At 50.9% G+C, this 23,762-nt stretch overlaps 1 protein-coding gene across 2 annotated transcripts in view; it reads left to right on the top strand.

Annotated features, from left to right (window-relative positions):
• LOC116938564 (gap junction gamma-1 protein-like) overlaps window positions 1–23,762 on the top strand; it is a 50,514-nt gene that overhangs the window by 12,062 nt on the left and 14,690 nt on the right. The gene's annotated exons all lie outside the window — the stretch shown is intronic.

Genomic DNA, 23,762 nt, shown 5'->3' on the forward strand with positions numbered 1-23,762 from the left:
TGGTCAAACGACCGGCACGGCGCGGGGGGGGGGGCCTTCATCAAGCAGCGGATTGACAGTGAGGCTATACATTAGGTGATTCATATTGACAGTCATATTCGGTTTCGTATTCTTTCGAGGTTTCAAATAGATTTGCTGCGGATGATTTGTTGCTCACGAGCGCCTGCCGCGCCTTTGATGTTGTGCGGGACGCCGCACGTGTGCTGTGTGTCATCTGAAGGTGGACTCGGAGTGAACGTCGAGCGCATGGCAGCACGTGGGTGCGCTTGCGAGTACGGGGTGATCGGTTTAAGCATCATTTAGAACCTTTCATCAATCCACCGCTGGGTAAAGGCCTCTTCCCTCTACCTTGTTGGTGATGAGGGTTGGTTCGCCATACTTCACCACGCTGGTCAATGCGTGTTGGTGCGAGGCGGTGGGGGGTTGTGAGGGCAGCACTGGTGAAGATAGCCCCCGCCCCTGACGATAGACGTGGCCGGGAGTCGAACTGGGTTTGCCGGTATTCCTTTGTGCGCATGCGTTTGAACGTGTCTCTGTGTGTGTGTTTCTGTGTGAACGTATCTGTGTGTGTCTCTGTGTGAACGTGTCTCTGTGTGTGTGTGTCTCTGTGTGTGTGTCTCTTTTCCGGCCTTCATAGGTGCTCGCTAACAGCACTTGCCCCTACAGTCTGTTAAGGCTATACGGGGGATCTTTGTCTTTGTCTTGTGTCTCTGTGTTGTGGGGAGCGATAGTGCAGCGGTTAGCGCGCTGCGCTATGAACCTGGCGACCCGGGTTCGATTCCCGCTCACGGCCAACACCAGTGACGATTATCTGAACCGGTCCAGGGCCTCCCCTAGGTCGACTCAGCCTCAATGAGTACCTGGTGCGGTGTGTAAACATTGCCACTAGGGAGACAAAGGCGGTCGGGCGTGGTGCTGGCCACCCACCCACCCCCTCGTGTACCGTTCCGGCCTTCATAGGTGCTCGCTAGCAGCACTTGCCCCTACAGTATGTTAAGGCTATATGGGGGATCTTAATCTTTGTGTCTTGTGAACGTGTTACTGTATGTGTGTGTCACTGTGTGTGTGTACCGCTTATGTAATGCACAGAGATGATAGAGATTGTAATTCTCTGTTATGGAAGGTTCCGAAATGAATTTGGAACACAATGCAGTCGAGCACGGAGCTCATGATCAGAAGGGGGGAATATTATATTTCCTTTTCTCATTTGGATCACAAATTACATCTGGGATATTTGATCATTGGGACAGGGCCAGCTTAAAGGTGTTTTTTTGTTCTCAATATAAATCTGGAAGCGTTCATCGGCGATTAGAGAGGGCTGATTCCTGGTCAGCTGTGAGTTAAGAAATTCGCCTCCCGTTGAAGTGCGTCGCTGAAGCCCGATCGAGAAATGGAACGGAGTACGCTCCTACACACTGCCACTGCGATGCAATGGTGCCCGGTGCCGCTGTGGGCAGCATGGGTTCATGCCAAGCGACGGTGGAAACGTTACCGAATTTTTCAATCCCGGTCATTGTTCAACTCGGCTCGTCATCATCATAATCATATCTCCGCGGTCGATAAACAAACAAACAAACGAACGACATGTCCGTAGCACATTGTCAAGAGGGCATCAGTCGCCGTGTTGTGTGGATAGACTGACCCCGTCATGGGAAAGTGAAAGTTCTCACTCGCGCAGGTTTGGGTCTGCGTCGCCGCCCACATTACTCGTTCGAGCAGGGGGAGATGCTTGGGGTTGGGAGTGGTGGGGGGGGGGGGTGATTGAGATGTGGGGAGAGTGCTCGTGCCTGGACACGATAGCGACGGAGCCCTTGCGCTCCACGCGGCGGGCTCGTCACTGCTCCGCCTGCATTCGACTCGCGTAGCCAGGGTGTGGTGCCACGCGCCTACGGTTAAAGCGGTTTGGAGGGAATGGTTGGTGGTCAGGAGATGGCAGTACAGCAAGCCGGCTTCGCGAGGTTCCCACCTGCGTCGCGGGACCACGAGCGATTCCCTCCACGTACGCGTGGTGAGGTTTTTTTTCCCCCCTCCGGTTTCACCGTTGTCGTCCCGCACGAAGCGGGATGGACATTATGATTATTATTCATTAAACAAAGGATATGGCCAACGATCCGATTGCAGGACTCTAGAGAAGAATACTTTTCAACACTCGGGGAGTTTGGCTTTCAGGAAAATACAGGTTTCATTGTTCGTGTTGCGCGAGTGTATTGCACGTGTGTGGTTTAGGTCGACTCAGCCTCAAATGAGTACCTGGTGCGGTGTGTAAACATCGCCACTCAGGAGACAAAGGCGGCCGGGCGTGGTTGCTGGCCACTCACCCCATCGTGTGCCGTGTCGGCCTTCATAGGTGCCCGCTAACAGCACGTGTTCCTACACTCTGCTGATGATTTCACACCACAACCGGTTCAGATAATCGTCACTGGTATTGGCCGTGAGCAGGAATCGAACTCGCCTGCTGAGACACGCAAGTCAATTGGTCCATCCAGCCATCGCTATGTCTGTCCGTGTATATCATTCTGTCTGTCTGCCTCTCCGTCCCTTCGTCCATGTGTCTGTTCGTCTACCCGCTGTACTCTCTATCCTTTGGGATGATTGGTCATCTGTCGATGTCAATAGTTAACGTCGGAATGTAATCACATTGTCACCACAGCGGCAGATGAATACACTTTGTTTTGTTAACCCCTCTGTCTATCCATCCGTCTATCTGCCCACGAGCCTTCCTGTCTCCCTGCCTGCCTCCGAGGTTTCTCTGTCTGTCCGTCTTTCATTGTGCAAACGAGGATACGAATACAAGTCACCCCAAGTTTGAAAGACTCCAAGCGTTTCTGGGAGCCCTGCCACTAGAATGTGGAATCGCTGTAGGAGACCACGCTCCTCGATTATGATGATGATGATTTACCGCTCACAGGCAGAGAAGCATTCATTCGTCCGCTCGGTGGAGTGCGCCCAATTGATTCTATCTGCTGGGAGACGGTAGCCGGCGGCTAGGAAACCGGGTGCCACCTGGTCTTACCACGGCAATGTGGGATTTCCATCATCCACGTTAAAGCACCCACCGATTTTGGACACGTTCATTTATTATTTGGTTCTTTCGGTAAAGTCACGTAGAAAGAAAATAAATTAAATATTTTCTTTTTACGTGACTTTACCGAAAGAACCAACGAGTAATTCCTGCAGTCACGAAAGCTTCAAATCATGTTCATTTATGTTTGTTGCAATTTTTAACTTCGGAATCAGTGGTGTGGTGTTGGGGGAGCGGTGGGGCGGCTTGCTTTCTGCGCAAAAAACTCTGCGAACCTGAGTTCGCTTGCCGGCCACGGCCAACATTGGTGGCGGGGGATATCTGAACCTGCCCTCGACAACCCTGCCTTCCAAGAGGTCATCATCCTTCATCTAGCAGTGGATTGCCCAGGTGGCCTCTAGATAAACTTCTGAATCGGCATCGTTCCATCGTGGCTCCCCTCCCATCCCGCTACCCCTTCCCCCAGCCCACCCCCCCCCCCCCCAACATACGAAACATTCCTGGCAGCGTCGTGACCGCGCAGCTCTCCGTGTTCACCAATCATCATGCGCGTGCGATGTGTGCAGGCGATTTGATTAACATGGCAGTGGAAAGATTGGCAGAGACGGAGCAGCGGGCCGCGCGAAGGGTCACTGAAATATTGGAAGGCCCAGATTTTAGGGAATGTCGGGCAGGGCAGGTGTGAAAACTAAAAACTCTTTCCATTCTCGCCCTACCCTCCCATGCCCTCCACCCCCCATCCACGCCCCCCCCCCCCACCTATCCCTCCGTGCATTATTGACGGTCAGAATCACATGTTGTAGAAAAAGGGGAACACATGGGCATAGTTACGTATATTGCCGAATTATTGTTGTTGTCACTTATTTGCACGAGAAAACCTCGCTGGCTCTCAATTTTTTTCAGGAGGCTCCTGCTGTGTTTCGCAGTAGGGCGGCGATGTTGCTACGTATTCCCCCCCCCCCCCCCAATTGAGTAATTTGAGGGCAACTTTAGCAAATTTGGAAAACATCCAATCCACCTGGGCGCCAGTTGCCGCGGCGTTGGTAATTGAGACGTCTGCACGCCAAACATCTGACACAAACGAGTTAACGTTCGTTCAAATGCGTGCCGGATCCGTTCCCTCCACGGGCTATCGCCTTGTTTTAAACAAAGAAGATAGTCTCTCTGCTTGAATTGTATCTGAAGCGGCTATCGCCTTGTTTTAAACAAAGGAGGTAGTCTCTCTGCTTGAATTATATCTGGAGCGGTGACGCAGTGGTGAGTGTCATGCATCCGACGGCCGGCCTAAATTATATTCCTGGCCACGGCTAACATCCGTGGCTTGAAAATATTTGAACGAATCCTGCACCCCCCCCTCCACCCCAGCCATCATCAAGCCGTACCGACCAACGTGGTGAAGTATAGTCAAGTAACCCCCCATGAGAGAAACTACTTTTATTTTACCAGGTAAGGCCCACTGACCTATGAAGCTCTTTGTCACAAGCGATCTGACCATACGCCATGGAGAGGCTTTCATGCCGCAGTGGATTTGATATATTTATTATTACAAATAATTATATCATACTTGACCTATAATTAGTCAGTCTCACTGGGTTTCCGCGAACACATCGTGAACACTAACTCCGCTTATTTGTATTGAAACGGTGCCTGGTGGCCATCATTCCCCAAGTGCTGTGACTAACAGGCTGCCTCAGACGGACAAAAGGAATTCCTTGTGACGTGGATCTTCCTGTTAGTGCACCCCATGCATCGCGGTGATTATCCCTACCGCTCTTGTTAAATCGACTAAGGTCAAGAAATCATCACAGCCAATGCCGTTAAATGCCACCACGCCTCGCCATCGCTTCCTTCCTTCTGCCAGATTCCTTAAGTTTCTGTAAAGTCAACGCCCCGCCCTGACAAGGGCCACTGTCTGGCTTTCTGCCCTCCCCTTTAATCGCCCAACTCTGGGTACTCGTCCCGTGGTTCACGTCTCGGCAAGCCACCCGCCCCAACCTCCATCCTAGACACCCGTCGTACTCCACCTCCTCCTACTACCACACGTTTTTTCCACGTTCTAGTCCGAAGCGACTCGTAGCTTGCCCATACTCCTCTACCCCGTAACACGCATGCCCCACACCCATTACATCCAAGTTTTCTGTATTTCCCCGCCACGGTCCATGACTCATGTCCACGTTTGCTTGCCCTTCCACTCCATTAATATCGTTGCGCATCCACTCGCATTGAAATGGCATCGAGTTCATTTTATCGATGCTTTGTTCAGGTCCAATCCACGGGGGGGGGGGGGGGGTCCTTGTTGCCAACAATACCCGGGTCCTGGCCTCTCCTTCCCCGAATCTCCCCAACCGCTCCAGCCTCCTTCCCCTCGCTGGTACTGCGATGTAGTGGTTTAAACAAACATATACACAACTAAATCTTGTTATTACTCTCAGTCTGGTCTTTGTGCTAGCTTCGCGAAGTCTCTGTCCGTGTTTTTTTTTACAATAACAATAATAACAAGAAAGACCAATCTCTGATAAACCAAAAGCAGTAAACAATTCTACGGAATAAAAACAGCTGTTGCTTTTGTTCGGACGCCGGTACAAAGCAGCTGCATTGTGCGAGGAGCGACCTGTGCGAAGAGAAAATATATTTTTTCAAAGTGTGAATTTTTATAAGTGTGAATTTCCTTTCACGTGACGTCCACACACACGCGCGCACACGCGTGCACACCTCGGCATACACGCGCATAAACACCAGAACACACACAATCACAGACACCAGGGTAGCAGACACGTATACACATGCACATACAAATTCATGCACACACGCACCCCACAAGACGTAATTTAGCACACACATGCACTTGCGTGCGTACACGGAGACAAAGACAAATTTCCCCCGTATAGCCTTTAATCGACTGTTTGGGCAACTGCTTTCAGCGAGCAACCAATGAAAGCTGGCACGGCACACAAGGAGGGGGGGGGGCAACACCACGCCCGGCCGTCTTTGTGTCCCTAGTGGCGATGTTAACACACTGCACCAAGTCATCATTTGAGGCTGAGTCGGCCTGGGGGGAGGCCCAGAACCGGTCCAGATATTCGTCGCTGATGTTGGCTGTGAGCGGAAATCGAACTCGGGTCGCCGCTTTCCTGGGGGGCAAACACCGAGATCGTCGGAGGTTGTCGTCGTGTTTTTTGGGTCACGTCCTCACGGAAGCGCCCATAACCAACGCGCTGGTGTCAGGCGGTTGGTGGCTCTGCACGTGGCCTGTAACCCATCACTGTGGAGGCAGAGAGGGTTGGTGGATCGGACAAAATGTTGCGAGACTCCCTTCCCGTGGGTATCGAGGTGCTATAACCGTGGCTCGCCAGGGGAATGCGATAGAGCAAAGCGGTGGGACCGATATCATCCGTCCCTTCTGTATGGGATAGAGCGTTGTCCCCTCGCATTGCGTCGGGTATCTCCGGGTGCCTCGGTTTCATCCCACATGTATAACCAATCAGAAATTGGCTGAAAACATCTTAATATATAGAGAACTGCAGAGCAATTATCGGCATTGGTTCACCACTTAGCAGTCTTCCAGCTTGTATGTGGTTTATCAGCGATTGTGAAATTAAATTTGCATGAACAGCGCTGTGTAAAAAAAGTAATTAGGGTTTTTTGTTGTTGTTGCTGCGTGTATGGTCTTGCAGTATTAAATATAACTAGCCCTTTGTCCGTCCAAGGACGGGTGTATTGCAGTAAATCTGAAACTTGCAAGCGAAAATCAGACCGCGACGTGATATTAATTGCATTCATGCGTGTACAAAATGTAAGGTCGCAGTGACACAGACTTATTTTATTTTAAGGTTATAATCCCTTGTTCATCATGACGTCCTTTTTACTTTGATGTCTCAACAACAGCGTTACAGAGACCACGTGACGTGAGGGTTCTGCCTTTGTAGTGAGGGCTGTGAGTTGACGCTGAGGAGGGGGGAGGAGGCGCCCCCCCCCCCCATGTGGAGTGACGTCACCCGCTCATGAGTATGTATGGGGTGGCGGGTGTCCATTTAGAGGACATCACCTGTCAAAGATTATTAATGAGGGGGGCTGTTCGATGTGGAGTGACGTCACCTGCTCATGATTTTTAACAAGGAGGGGGGTCCATGTGGAGGACATAACCTGTTCATAATTATTGAGGGGGGCTGGTCGACGTGGAGTGACGTCACGAGCTTTGCACACAGACATTCTTGGGTAAATATAGTAGGTGGTAATAATAATGGGGGGGAGGGGGGGGTGTCCGTATGGAGGACGTCACCCGCTCATGAATATTAATGAGGGGGCTGATCGATGTGGAGTGACGTCACGAGCGTTCAGGACAGACATTCCTGAGTGATTATAGTAGGTATTAGCAAATGATCGGGGCGTCCGGGAACCATACCTTAGTAAATGCTTTGATATGCCAACTGGCAGGTGAAGCATTTAAACAGACACGGGGTTGTGTCTCTTCTCGACGTCATGGATTGTTTTTTTTTATCCCATAAGTCTCTTGAGCAATGTTTTCCAGCAGCAGCGGTAGAATTTCTTTGAATAACCAAACCCTGCACCGGTTTCCACTTCCTATCTTGAGTCTCATTAGTAGGACGTGTCAAATAAATGCTGGTGGTGATGGCCGCGGTTATTTGTTATTCGTGGGGAGCGGTCGTGTAGAGGTTAGCGTGCTTGCGCTACGAACCCTCCGGCCCGAGTTCGATTCCCGCTCACGCCCAACATCGGTGACGGATATCTGAACCGGTCCGTGCCCCCCCCCCCCGCCCCCCTAGGTCGACTCGCCTCAAATGAGTACATGGTGCTTTCTAACAACACTTGCCCCAACAGTCTGTCAAGGCTACACGGGGAAATCTTTCTTTCTGATTGTAATTTGTTCCCCCCCCCCCTAACCCCTCTTCTCCGTCCTGCCCCTCCCTCCCCATGACTCCCGCCGATCTCGTCGTGACCTCACGGCACCCGCAGATTTCTAAACGTGAGCCGATCCCAGTTTGTAACACCCCCCCCCCCCCCGGTGTGTTAATTAACTGCATAATAAACTGAATATCGTGTCGTGGTCGAGCACGGCCTTGGGATGTCGCGGCGGTCACAGCGAGCGGGGTCGACACGCGCGCTCACGGCTTCTCTTGTGTGCGTGTCTTCGGGCGTGGGGCGTGAGGGGGTGTGAAATTCGTACCGTTGCGCTAAGATGCTCGTGGGCATCAATTTCAGCAACGACGCTCGTGGTGGAACACGTGGGGACATTCCACACGCACGTGGTGAGGCTGAGTTGTCGTCAGTTGGACGACCGACGGCGTGCAGGCGCGACGAGATTCGTTCACGCGATTTCGTTGCCAGTGACGTGCACAGTTTCGTCGAAGCCACCCAGCCAACCTTGGCATCAGTGGGAGGAAGGTCACTCATTCTCCTCTGCTGCTCCCAAGGTCTTGGAACTCTCTTCTCCCCAAGCCGCCCGTGCTTGCTTTCCCCTCCCCTCGACATCTGACTGAATGCCTCTCTTTTTTTATAAAATGAATGTGCCCGGTTTCTATAAAGCATCTTGAGGTGCCGTCACATTTAGAACTTGTATATTAATACGTGAATCGGCATTGCATTGCGTTTACAAAAAAAAAACCGTAATGCTCGATGCGTAATTTAAAGTTGACAAATAAACAGCTGGTCATGATGTCAGCTGGTGTCTCTCTTGCGCATCTGTTTTAAGCAAATGTGTGGACTCTCCTCCATCTGCCTCAGCGATCACTCCTCTCCCTGCCTCCCTCTCGCTCCCCTTTCGTCCGTCCCTCTCTCCCTCTCCACTCCCTCCTGTCATCACTGTCTTCCTGCATGGCTGCACTTTCATCCCTCCACCCCTCCATCTCTGTCCATCCCCGCTCCTCCCCACCTCTCTCCATTCCGCTGTAATTCCTCTGCACCACTCATACACGCGCGCACGCACACACAGATCCATACGTAATTACGCATACTCACGCACACACTTTAATATTTACACACACAAAGATAAATATCCCCCCGTGTAGCCTTCACAGCCTGTTGGGGCAAGTGCTATTATCGAGCACCGAATGAAGGCCGGCACGGCACACGAGAGGGTGGGTGGCCATCATCACACCGGCCGCCTTTCTCTTCCTAATAAAGATGTTCACACATCGAACCAGGTCGTCATTTGAGACTGAGTCGGCCTGGGGGTGACTCAGGACCGGTTCAGATATTCTTCAATGGTGTTGGCCGTGACCAGGAATATAATTCGGGTCGCCGAGTTCATAGCGCAGCGCGCTAACCACTACACCACTGCTCCCGACACACACACAAAGACAAAGATCCCCCGTATAGCCTTAACAGACTGTAGGAGCAAGTGCTTTTAGCGAGCACCTATAAAGGCCGGTACGGCACACGAGGGGGTGGGTGGCCAATACCACGCCCGGCCGCCTTTTTCTCCCTAGTGGCGATGTTTACACACCGCACCAGGTACTCATTTGAGGCTGAGTTGACCTAGGAGAGTCCCAGGAGCGGTTCAGATGATCGTCACTGGGTGTTGGCCCTGATCGGGAATCAAAGCCGGGTCGCCAGGTTTGTAGCGCAGCGCGCTAACCGCTCCACCACCGCTCCCCACTACACACACGCACGCACACACGCGCGCACACATACACACACGCACATCCACGTGTTTGGGATCTGCCGCTCCCCGAGCGCGCGTCTGGTCGTCCGATGTCTCCTCAAGTAGGAAATTCCGCTGTCGTTTTCGATTAGAACTTCACAGACATTTGAGGCCAGGGTCCGGTGGAGGAGGAGAGGGGAGTTCGGGAGGGCCCGAGGGGAGGGATGCCCCCTCCCCCTCCAGCTGCTGTCATCACGCTGCTGCTCGCGATAGAAGAGACATTTTATCGTTGAAACTCGACCACCATCTGTTGACAATTTGTCAGTGTTTCTGGCGTCTCGGTAATTTGTTATTTTTGATTACGTTTCTGTCTCCGTAATGTCACGGTGATGTAATGGCGCTTCGAATAGTGCGCTACGGCATCTCGTCGTATCGTCGTTTGGGTTGAGCAACCTGAGTTCGATTCCTCCTCCCCCCCCAACCTTCACCGACCAGCGTGAAGAAGTATGCTCACGCTACCCCCGTAACCGGCACGGCGAGGGCCTTCATTCCACGGTAGACTGACTCAAGGCTGTAATCTATTGTGGAGTATTATCTCCGATTCGCACGGTTGGCTACGCACGGTGCACACGAAGTTCAACATACATCGGCAATGTCTATCTATATCTGTTGCTGCTTCTCTGTCGGTCGCTCCAACATAATCGTGTAAATTATATTTCTAATTAATTCGAGAAAAGACATTAGCGTAAATAAATACATATCGTGCGCTATTTCTCCCCAATAGCGCACTGAACAGGGCCCCCATCGTAAAGTGGTTCCCGTGCCAGTAACATCTGGCAACGCAGCAGCATTCGTACGTAGCGCCTGACTTGATGAGACCCAGAATGCTGTTCAATAACGTTTGTCTGCGAACACAGCGGGGGCTCATCTACTAAACATTTTTACATTTCGTTTTTTTATGTAGATGTGGATCGAATACCCATTTATGTATGTATGCATTTATTTATTTTGCCCCATGATAATCCGCATAAGAGCTTTATGACTATATGTAAGTTGTGTGGTGCGGAGGAGATGCGGGAGTAAGCAACGGGATTTGCACGACGAGGAATTGGATGATAGAATGCTGAGCTGGCAAAGGGCGCTTCTCTCGTTTCCTCTCTCTCTCTCTTTGCGTATCCGTCTGTCTGTTTCTCTGTCGCCCGTGTCTCCGTTTTTATATCTCTGCCTGTGTGTGTGTGTCTTTATCTAAAATGTTTACACGTGGCAAAAAAAGGCTGTATTCCTGTCTGGCTGTCATCCAATGTGCTGTCAATATGCCTTGGGAATGATCTGTATCTCTCTTATTGTCGGTCTGTCTGTTCTTACGTCTGTCTCATGACTTGTTATCTAACTTTTTTTGTTTTATCTTGCAAACTGATTAATTGTCTGCCACGTTGTCCCTCTCTCTCTCTCTCCCCTTTGCAATCTTCCAGTTACTCTGGCACACTTTCCCTCTGCCTGTTTGTCCTGCACTTGGCATGTTTCTATTTCTATCTCCTATCTCAAAGCTGTCCCGTCTGCCAGTCCTACAGTCTGCCCGCCCGTCTGCCCGCTCACCCACTTGACAGTCGCTCTGTGTAGTCACTGAGCACTGGGGTTTAACGCAACTGCCTTTGTCTTTCTAAACAACAACTCCGCCTCGTTGCCGCAGCTTCTCTGACCGACCTCGCTCAGCTCTTTTTTTTACTTCCAAATGTCATCGCGCGGATTATGGCTGTGGAGACACGACCGCCTCTATAAACACGTTGGGCCAGATTCACGTCTTGACGCCACGGCCAAATGAAGCCACAAAGCCTGGGAGACCCCCTCCCCCATCCCCTCCTCCCCCATCCCCTCCTCCCCTTGTTGGTGGAAATGCGAGCCGGTGGCACTTGCCACATGGTGATGAGCATTAATAATTACCAATCCTCACAATCAATCGTAATTACTTATTACACATAATTTAGCTCCATAATCATCATCGAAAATAATCAAGAATCTCTCACTGATCACGATTTATTCATCCATCTATATAATTATCATTACCAAGTAATCGTCATGGTGCTCGCCATCCCTTCATATGAACCTTATGGCGGGACCCCGGGGTCCCGAATAAACGGAAGTCAAAATCGTAATTAACCAAGCACCCGGGTCGTTGCCAAAATTGCCGTAGTCATAAACAAAACTTTGATTAGCGAGATCGTGTAGAGCTCGTCGAGAGAAAAAGATTGCCGTATCGTTCGCCTTCAACAGGCATACAATGACGTCGCAACGCAGTTTATGCGAGAGCCGGGGGCTTATGGGAACCCGGGGTCCCGCCATAAGGTTAATTTGAGTGGCACCATTTCTCCTACTTGTCAATGGAGACCAAGTGATCGCGTATTTACCTCCAGTACTCTGGTGTGCTTGTGGGGAGCGGACGTGCAGTGATTGGCGCGCTGTTCACGGCCAACACCGATGATGATTATTCAACCGATATCTTGGGCCCTTCCTAGGTCGACTTAGCCTCAAATGAGTACCTGGTACGGCATGTACATATTGCGATTTGGGATACACGCGGTCAGGCGTCGTGCTCGGCCAACCCCCACCCCCTCGCGTGTCGTGTCGGCCTTCAGAGGTGCTAACAGCACTTTCTCCAACATCATTTTCAGGCTATACGGGGGGGGGGGGGGGGGGTGGCGATCTTTGTCTTTGCAGTACTGCGCTGCAAGTCGGGATGGGAGGCCGCGGATCTTTCTCGCTGTGCCCGCTCGTCCCCGTTTAAAGCACCGCTCGCGTTCGTACGGAATCCTACAAATCCCATAAACTATTCTGTGCGAGATTTATAGTACGGCTCACCAACACCGGTGCCCGGATCTGCACAGTTTTTTTTGGGAGGGGGGGGGGGTGGCAAGATTGGTGATGAAATACTTTCAAAAGAAACTTTTTTTGCGAAAACAAAAACAAATATCAATGCAATGTTACGTAACGGCGCGGTTACCGCGTGCGTTCTTACTGCGTGGATGGTCTACATATCCATGGGATTCTATGAAGTATGTGCCTCTGTGTATACGTCTTTGGCCTCTCTGCACGTGTGTAGATCTCGTGTGTAGATCTTTAATGTAGGTATACGGCTCACTTATGTGTATGGGACTGTCTAAGCCTGTGTATCTTTACGCGAGTTCATTGATGTTTATGTAAGTATATGGGGTCTCTGTACGTTTATGCATGTTTGTGAATCTATGGGTTTTTGTGCGAGACTATGGATCTATTTTGGGCGATATATGGGTCTATGGGCAAGTCTGTCGCTATCTGTGTTAGCCTGAGTGTCAGTCTATGGATCTACGCGAGTCTCCGTGCACACATTTTACCTTTTGCATTCGAATCATTTAACAATGGTAGGCTCCGTTATTGGAGTAGAATTTCCAGCTTATCATCTTGTGTAAAACACGTGCCCCAACTCGCACTGCACGTGCTTCAGGGAGTCGTGTGCTTACCATCAGTAGGGGAGTAGGTGGGGAGGGGGACCGTGAAGGTGAAAGTTGATGGATGAAGGGAACACGGGGTCAAAGTTCACCACGTGTTTGTATTATTTAAGCCAAAGTTCATGCTCTCTTGGTGTACACTGATATATTTTTTTGCTCAAATGAGTCATGGTTTATGCAAACATCGTTTGGAAATTCGATGACCCTCCTCGATTGGGCAGTGATGTGGCCTCTGGATGGCAGTACAACACGGGATCATTGAATCTATCTGTGTGTGGCTTTGAGTGCATGTCTCCCCCACGTGTTCACAGGTGGGTGTTTTTGTTCTAGATATTCCGGGTTATTTCAAGAGGAACCAAACACCATTAATGTAATTGGCCAAGCATCTAAATGCATACCCCTTTTTGAAAAGTCTCGAGAGTCGGTCATACTCTGCTGCTGTAATATATACTTACCATGATGATAATAACAAAAAAATATATAAACAAGTTCTTGGTTCTTTCGTAAAGTCACGTAGAAGGGAAACAACAAGGAACCAATAATATGAATCCCTGCAGTCACGAAAGCTTTAAATCAATATATAAACATATGAGCCACGCTGATCACTGCGGGTTAGTGACTTGTGGTCAAACAACCCCATGACCGACACGGCGTGTGGAAGAGGCCTTCATCCAGCAGTGTACTGGCAAAGGGCTTTTTTTTGCTGCTTGCGAAAGGAAACCGGAATACCCATACGAGGGGACAAAGCCCAAGGCTCCGCCATACCTACGCGTGCACGGGACCCACTTGCTATACTGTCATCTCCCGGTCACCTCGCAGCTTAGCGGGTTTGAGAAATGTCTAAATCTCTGCTTGTTCTATCAACACTTGCCTCTCCCAAACACGATAATCGCATGGGCGAGCCGCCGCACCCACCCCTGAACAATTTAGCAATTTGGCGTCCCGGGACACGTGACCCCCCCTGCGCGTGCCCGGTACGCGCGACACGTGGCCGCTTTAAAAAAAAGAAATGTACAGCCAAAATGTTGGCCTCCGTCCAAACTCTCCAGATTGCGCCAGATCTCTCGTGTGTTTCAGTTTGTTGTCCTTCCCCGCACCGCCGACTGGTACGGTCGGCTACTACGTACGGTGGGAAAGAAGTTCTGCATACATACCCGGTAATGCCGCACCAGGCATTGTAAGCTGTGGCTGCGAGGTGGCCCATGAGATGATTGTACAGCGATGGATTATTTGATCAGTCCGCGCAGCCTTTCGAGTGTTAATCCTTGCATGGGCGGTGTAGTTGTATCCGGATCCTCCGGTTTCCTAACACATATTAAGCCAAAAGCGCGTTGATGGAATTGACCGTAAATGGCGGCCCCTCCTGCAAATCTTGAGAATCAATGAAGCTTTCTCGGGTAAATCGTTTGGTGTTATTATTGGTATCGTAACAATCGCGCTATTGCGCTCGGATCGGGGATGAGTTCCCATTCGGATACCACGTGACTCTGATGTAACCCCCCCCCCCAACACTCCCACACCGCCTTGACACTTTATTCAGTGTCGTGGTGTGCTCTGGGAGATTCGAGAGTAGGATCAGGGACGGGGGTGCGAGTATCCCCCTTTGTGGGATGTGTCAGTCGCGTAGCTTCATCCAGTGCCAGTTTAAGCTAGTGCAGGACCTGTAGCATATGTTAGAAAGGGGCCCAAACATTTGTTAACATTTTTTTTTACTTGCATAGTAAAGTAATTGTTTTTTTCATTTGCTATACAGCCAGATAATACGACAAATCGCTAACCTTAAACACCCAGTCGTTCATAAAAGTTGAAGGCAGTATAGTACTACAGTAATGGAGCAAGTGCAGAATCACTGAACCGAAATTGATAGCTTGAAAGCATTTAGCGCAGGGCCCTTGAGAGTGCGGGGACCGTAGCTACTACATATGTAGCTACTTTTGCTACTAGGATAATCCGGCACTGCCCTGTTCACCTTCCCCCAACTTTGCGTTGCCCGGCTCCTGGACCCCTCCAGCCCGTCGTTCTCCAGGTGCAGTCGCACCGCCTGCACACTCGATAGTTGCGCAACTGGGGGGGTGGCACTGGACAGAAGAAGCTCAAGTGAAGGGGGGCAGGATTGGGGTTGTGTGTGGGGGGGGGGTGGAGATCGTTCCACAATGTGGTTACGCTTGCGTGTGCCTCGGCTATGGCTGTCTTCATGCCAAGTGCCCGCATCGCCTTGCGTCCACACGCCTTGCGTCTTCGTGGATGCTTGCCTCCTGCCTGTCTTGTGCCCGTCTCTCTGCCCACCTGCCTCTCGATCGCCTCGTACCGAGAACCTGTCTGTCGCGTGCGGAGTTTCCTCTACTGTACGCACCGAATCACCGTCGTCATTGGTCGTCATCAGCCATGGTGTATCCACTGCTGGACGAAGGCCTCCCCAAGACGCCGCCTGCCCTCATGATCCCGCGGTGCGAACAATCCACCGGGGCGCGCGTGCACCCGAGCCCGATTTGATCGCTCCATCTCCGCGGGGCACGTCCCACTCCTTGGTGCGTTCCCCTCCCTACCCACTTCCTCGTGGCTGACCGGTACGCGGCACCTCGTGCCCCAGCCAGTACTCGCCTTGTGCCTGGCGCCCGCGAGTACCCGGTGTCCGGGTGCCTGCCGTGATAACGCGGCTGACAGGCGGGGGAGTGGGAGGCGATCGGGAGGCGAGTCGCTTGTGGGGAAGGCGGCATCGCCATTCACCCCCCCCACCACCACTCACTAATCATTCACAGATGCGCGCCCCTCTACCCCCCACTCTCACTCTCTCTCTCTGCCTTCATCTCCTCTGCTTCCTCCCTCCCCTTCCCCGCGACGCAGTGGGACGCTCACTCATTCACTCCTACACTTACACATTGACTCCTTCACTCACGGACTCGATTGACCACTCACGCGTTGACTCATTCACTCACTGACTCAATAAACCACTCACCCAGTGACTCATTCACTCACTGACTCAATAAACCACTCACCCAGTGACTCCTTCACTCACTGACTCAATAAACCACTCACCCATTGACTCCTTCAGTCACTGACTCAATAAACCACTCACCTATTGACTCATTCACCCACTGATTAAATATTCCACTCACCCAGTGACTCCTTCACTCACTGACTCATTGTACCACTCACCCAGTGACTCCTTCACTCACTGACTCAATAAACCACTCACCCAGTGACTCATTCACTCACTGAATCAATAAACCACTCACCCAGTGACTCCTTCACTCACTGACTCAATAAACCACTCACCAGTGACTCATTCACTCACTGACTCAATAAACCACTCAACCAGTGACTCCTTCTCTCACTGACTCATTATACCACTCACCCAGTGACTCCTTCACTCACTGACTCAATAAACCACTCACCCAGTGACTCATTCACTCACTGACTCAATAAACTACTCACCCATTGACTCATTCACTCACTGACTCAATAAACCACTCACCCAGTGACTCCTTCACTCACTGACTCAATAAACCACTCACCCATTGACTCATTCACTCACTGATTCAATATACCACTCACGCAGTGACTCCTTCACTCACTGACTCAATAAACCACTCACCCAGTGACTCATTCACTCACTGACTCAATAAACCACTCACCCAGTGACTTATTCACTCACTGACTCAATAAATCACTCACCCAGTGACTCATTCACTCACTGACTCAATAAACCACTCAACCAGTGACTCCTTCACTCACTGACTCATTATACCACTCACCCAGTGACTCCTTCACTCACTGACTCAATAAACCACTCACCCAGTGACTCCTTCACTCACTGACTCAATATACCACTCACCCATTGACTCATTCACTCACTGACTCAATAAACTACTCACCCATTGACTCATTCACTCACTGACTCAATAAACAACTCAGTGACTCTTTCACTCACTGACTCAAACCACTCACCCATTGACTCATTCACTCACTGATTCAATATACCACTCACCCAGTGACTCCTTCACTCACTGACTCAATATACCACTCACCCAGTGACTCCTTCACTCACTGACTCAATATACCACTCACCCATTGACTCATTCACTCACTGACTCAAAATACCACTCACCCATTGACTCCTACTGTATATATATTATCCGTATAGATTTTTTGGGAGAAAAAAACCAGCACGCTATTCCAACAGAGGGCGATGCAAATTGTAATTCTCACTCCGATTAAAATAATCTACAACTCGAGTTTCCTGGTTGGTTGTTGACTGGGCTCCTGCGAGCTGTTGCCACCGAAACTATTTTGATAACTGGCTACACGGATTTTTCCGTGTAACGAATGGACATTGAATTGAATTGAAAGGGCGGAAGACGCAATAATAATAATAAACAGTGACGCGGTTCGTTTAACATTCCCGGAACTTTTCAATTTGCGCCGCTGTTCATGTCACCCTTTCGCCAACTCGCTCTCTTTAAATCCGCGAACACAACGGGGGCTTGCCTCCTGCCCGTAGCAGTAAACGATGGATAGTGGCAACTCGTGTCGCTGCGCGATCAACAGAGTCGGACGTGCATTGCCGAGACGTTGCGAGCCCATTGGCGGTCAGTCATTGCTGCTCGTGTGCCGCTCAAGCGAACGTCAAACTTTCACCTTGACGTCAACTGTCGCATTGCCTCGGCGAACCCAAGTGAAATTAAACGTAGATATATATATTTTTTAAAACGCAACCATGTTGCCGCTCCCAGTTGGACTCCATTCCGCGGTCGGGTGCGCACTTTTTTAATCGGAATAAATGACCGTGTATATCTAAATCAGCTCAAGCCTCTTGTCGACCACGTGAATTGTGTGTGCCGCCCGCTGTCGAGGCCCTGATGTAGCTTCTTCCTATCATTTTCTCGACCCTGTGCTCCCGTCGTTCCATTCCCTTCCCCCCTTATCGTCTCTCTCTGCTTTTAATTTTTTTTTGCCGTGTATTACATCCTCGACTCCATTCCGCCTGGCCGCGGTGTGCCACGGGGTGCAAAGTGGTTGCCCGTTCCATGAAACGAGGTTGGGAAAGTCATTTTAATGCACGTCGATCAACACAATAACTTTTGTTATACTGCTCATCAGGCGTGTGACCTGAGTCCATTGGCGAACGTGGACGGAGGTTGATCCACCTTGAAATACTGCGTTTGACTGAACGCTCTCCACGTCACGGGAACAAAGAGAAAGATTCCCCCAGACAGCCTTAACAGATCGTTTGGATAAAGTGCTTTTACCGAGCGCCTGTTAAGGCCGCAATGGCGAGGCAGCGCATTGCCGCGTGGTGAGGATCACACGCGGCCGTCTTTGTCTCCCCTGCACCGATGCCTACGCACCACACCAGGTACTTAATTCTAGCCGAGTCGACCAGTGCAGATGATCGCCACCGATGTTGGCTGTCAACTTGAATCGAACTATATGTTCGCCGGGTTCGTAGCGCAGTGCACTGACCCCGCTATATTACGGCTCCCCAGCGCGTATACCTGGACACACGCGCAACACGCGTGCACACACCTGCAGCATGCGCAACGATTGCGTCGATTAATATCGATAGCTTAAGGTCGCGACACACACGCGTGTACATGTTATACGGAATGGGTTCACGTTACTTTTTCAGCCGCCACATTGCCTGCTGGATGAAGGCCTCCCCAAGCGAGGAGGTGCCGTGGTGGCGAGATGTTAACTACTTCGCCTGGTATACAGGGGGAGGCCTTCGAAACGGAGTTCCGTTTCAGTCTGCGGGGCACCGATGCCGCTCGCGGATTTGTTATCGCGCAGTGGGACAGCGAGGGATGGGTGAGGGAAAGGGGATGCCTTCATCCAGCAGTGGATTGATCACGGCTGATGATGATGATGACGGGGGCAGGGGCTATTGTATACGCATTTTGAACGTCTTTCGCACCGTACGTAGCCCAACCGCGCTAATCGGACGATAGCGGTGGTTAGCTCGCGTGTGTTCATCCCGCCGCTGCCCCTGCTGCCCCTGCTGCTGCTCGACGCTCGTGTGCAGCCGTGAAGGCGATGTCACTCCAGACGGGCCGAGGAGGGGGGTGGTGATCGGGGCAGATGCGCTGTCGTGGCTGCGCGCATCTGCCCTAGGCTTGCGTCGAGTTTCCGTGCATTGTGAGCGACGTCTGTGTGTGTCGATCCACTGCCGTGTTTAGTGATGGGGGGGGGTGTTTGACCATACTTCACCACGATGGTTTTTGGTGCAATTTGAGTGGATTTGGTGTGGTGGTTGTTGGTGGTTGGTGGTGGTGGTGGAGGAGGGACTACGACTTGGTTAAGATGTCACTCGCCACTGATGTTAGTCGTGTCCGGGAATGGAACCGAGGTCGCCTGGTTCGTAGTGCATTGTATGCATGTGTGTCGGGAGGATGTGAGTGTGTGCGTTTGTGTTACTGTGTGTGATGCGTAAATATCGCCATTGGGGAGACAAAGGCGGCCGGGCGTGGTTTTGGCCACCCACCCCCTCGTGTGCCGTGCCGGCATTCATAGGTGCTCGCTAACAACACTTGCCCCTACAGTCTGTTAAGGCTACACGGGGGATCTATGCTTCGTTGTTGTAGTTTGCAATGTGCCTGTCACTGTTGTGTGCATGGGGAGTGGCAGGATTCGTTCGGTCGCTTTTTAAGTTTATCTCGTTGTGATAATGGCGGCGGCGATGACGACATCGATGATGTCTGTGACGTCACAGGAGTGCACGTCGTTTTAAAGTCTCCCTCTCCCCACCACCAACCACCACCACCCCCACTTCAGCTATTTCCCGGGACGGCTTTTTATTGTTTGAGTTTCTCGCCGTGTTATTTGTTTTTTGGGGGGATTTTTTGTGTCCAAGAGGAAATTACTGAATGCGAAGGGGGAAACGGGCGCGACGATTCGCAGAGCCGAGCGAGCGAGGGGGCTGAATGGCGGGGGGGGGGGGGGGGGTGCGGGAGGGGGTTGCGGTGGAGTCTGGGGGAGGGGGGAATCGATGATTGCCACCTCTGAGGCTTAAACATATCCGGGACACTCCAAGGGACGTGTATATATATTTCACTCCCGGAAACGGGAAACCCCCACGTGACCGCATTGTCTTGAGTGGTGCATTATTGGGCAACTGACAAGGAACCGGGACTTGCGACGTCCCGGAAAAGGTTACAGTTTTCCCAGGGCAGCAGCTGCCTCAACGCGATGACAATCCTGGGAAAACCGGGACAGGTGGCAACCCTGGGGGTGGGTGTGAGGGAGGGGAGCAGCGTTGAGAGAAGGCCTAGGGTGGGTGGGTGGGGGGATAGAGATCAGAGATTGAGGTGACGATGGGAAGGAGAGCGACAAGAGAGACAGCAGAGACGAATCGAAATAGGGGAGAGCTCGGATAAGTCCGTCGGAGAGATCTTCTTACGCACGGCGAAAGTGACGTGAGCGACAGTATGCGTAGGCTGGGGTTGTGAAGACATTTAATAGCCTATGTGGAGGCTTGGTGAGATGATAACGAGATATCCAAGGAGGGAGATGGAACACCCAGAGAGAGAGAGCGAGAGACGAGAGAGAGAGAGAGAGAGCAGGGATGGAGGGAAGGCGCAGAGCGAGGGTCGAGAAGAGAAGTGCAGGCGGGAGGGAACCGGGGGAGTGCGAAGTGAGACTGAGAGAGTTGATGGAAGGAAATGCGATCATCTGTGGGGAGAGGCAAGAGGTGAGTGGACGATGAGAGAGCGAAGTGAGAGAACGTGAAGGAGATCGCTAAACAATTACAACCACGACCGGTGGCATCCTCTCCCGGTCTCATGCCGATTCGTGTTGCGGGGGGCGGTGATTATTTTGGGAAGTGCGTGGCCGAAGCGCCTCTTCCTTTTTGCCCGACTGGAGAGTGACGTCCGGGTGAGACCTCTCTGCACATGTGGGGATGGTGGTGGTGGTGGGGGGGGGGTTACGTCACAAAGACGTCATAACGAGGGTGCTGCAGTGACGTGTTCGCTCGGACCAAGGTTTTCTCGACGAGTTTGTGTGGCACAGCCCGGGGACACGCGCGCAAGCCTGGGTCTTGCTTCGAGATAAGAGCTGCGAATTGTTGTGAGTCATGTGTTTCTTTAATTAAGACAAGCAGCACACACGTCCTTGGACGAAACCGTCTGTCCCTCCCTGCCTCCCTCCGGCCAGCCAGCAACACTTTCTTTTTTTAAACATAGCATGACATGAACGAGTCGTAATGACAATGGCCCACTACTTAGGAAAAAAAACTATCACCGTCATTATTATCGTTGATCACCATGGTTTTTAAAAATGTTTTAAACCGAGAGAAGATATTTTTTTATTTGCTCAATTCGGTTCCTAAAGAAGCTCCCTGCATGTGGAGCGAAACGTCGGACATCGTCGAACAACACGCAGCGCAACCTGAAAACAACATCTGAACAACGTAGTACAATCTCAACAACGTAGTAGAATCTGAATAACGTAGTATAAGCTGAACATAGTACAATCTGAACAACATAGTAGAATCTGAACAACGTAGTACAAGCTGAACAACGTAGCAGAATCTGAACAACGTAGTAAAATCTGAACAACGTCGTACAATTTGAACAACGTAGTACAATCTGAACAACGTAGTACAATCTCAACAACGTCGTAGAATCTGAACAACGTAGTACATATCTGAACAACGTAGTACAATCTCAACAACGTAGTACAATCTGAACAACGTAGTACAATCTCAACAACGTAGTGGGATCTGAACGACGTAGTACAAGCCGAACAACGTAGTACAATCTGAACAACGTAGTATAATCTCAACAACGTAGTGGAATCTGAACGACGTAGTACAATCTCAACAACGTAGTGGAATCTGAACGACGTAGTACAAGCCGAACAATAGCTAACGACGAGAAATAAACAAACGGCGTCAACACGAACGGCACCACCACTGCTGCCGGCGCGGAGGGATGAGGAGGATGGATGAGGAGGGCGGAGGTGTTGATGAGTATGAAACCACGGCGATTCTCGCTGTGGTTCCTGGCAAGAGGAAGGAATCGGTCATGGGAACGGAGTTGCGCACCCAACGTGAGACCCCCGGCTCCTTGCACAGGAGGCCGGGGGGCGCGGGGGGGGGGAGGCAGCCCCCATTGTTGTCCCCGGGTCCCACTTCTCGCTTCGCTCCCAAGCGCCCCCCACCCCCACCTCTCAGCATCCTCCTCGCGACCTTTAAGGCGACGTGCACGTCATTGTTATCCCTGCCGCCGCTGCTGCCGCTGCTGCTGCTCCATTGTCAGCACGGTGGCTGACTGCTATTGTTGTCGTCCTACACATTTGGACGCAGGACAGCAAAACATGCGTGAGAGAATTTAAATGCGCGTGTTTGCGCGCAGAGGTGATGGCCCTGCGACTCCGCAAGGGGGGGGGGGGGGGGTTGGGGGGAAGTGACTCACAAACAAATACAAAGACCCCCCCACCCCCCCATGTAGCCTTCGCAGGCTCGTTGGGCAAAGTGATGTGAAGCGAGCATTTACGAAGGTCCACAGTGGCCGTGTGCACAGACAACCGAGCCGCCGCCGCCACCACTGAGATCCACAGTTCGAACCTCGATGTTAGTCAGTTGATGGTCTCAGCCTAGTCTTTATCATCACTTCATTATATAAAATTGTGTATATGGGTTGATTACAGAGACGCCAGTGCCGGATTAAGCTAGTGCGGGGCCCTAAATAAAAAAAATAAAAAAAATATTCGAACACATTATTTTTTTATTTGCATAATAAAGTTATTGTATTTTTTAATTTGCTATACAGCCAGATAATACGACAAATCGCTAACCTTAAACACCCAGTCGTTCATAAAAGTTGAAGGCAGTATAGTACTATAGTAATAGAGGAAGTTCAGAATCGCTGAACCGGAATTGATAGCTTGAAAGCATTTAGCGCAGGGCCCTTGAAAGTGCGGGACCCGTAGCTACTACATATGTAGTAGCTACTACATATGTAGTGGTATACAGGAGGTCGTGGATTCAATCCCGACTCTGATGCCTGCTGTATATTTGAAGTTTGCATGTCTCTCTCTCTCATCATCAATGTGGCTAGGAGATATTGACTACCTCGCCTGGTATACATGAGGTCGTGGGTTCAATCCCGACTGATGCCTGCTGTATATTTGAAGTTTGCATGTCTCTCTCTCATCAATGTGGCTAGGAGATGTTGACTACCTCGCCTGGTATACAGGAGGTCGTGGGTTCAATCCCGACTCTGATGCCTGCTGTATATTTGAAGTTTGCATGTCTCTCTCTCATCATTACTGTGGCTAGGATATGTTGACTACCTCGCCTGGTATACAGGAGGTCGTGGGTTCAATCCCGACTCTGATGCCTGCTGTATATTTGGAATTTGCACGTCCTCCCAGTGGTCGCGTGGATTTTTCTCCCGGTCCTCCGGTGTTTCCCTCCCTATTTAGAATTGACATGCGTTTAGCGTATTTAGCTCCAATAAAATTCCACATGCTAAATCACTAAGTTCAGCTATCATTTGTCGCTTCTGAAAAAGAGCTACTGTATATAACTCAGTGGGCATTACCTTGTAAAATAAAAAAAATATATATTGTTGAATAGCTTTTAGTTTACATTTTTGTTGAGGATGACAATGTTTGGTTTCATTGGCACGCGAGAGTGCCTCGATGGCCGTGCACG

The sequence above is a fragment of the Petromyzon marinus genome, chromosome 4 (assembly GCF_048934315.1).
Source record: "Petromyzon marinus isolate PM22_M1 ecotype Great Lakes invasive population chromosome 4, UKy_Petmar_22M1.pri1.0, whole genome shotgun sequence".
In the NCBI taxonomy this organism is placed as follows: Eukaryota; Metazoa; Chordata; class Hyperoartia; order Petromyzontiformes; family Petromyzontidae; genus Petromyzon; species Petromyzon marinus.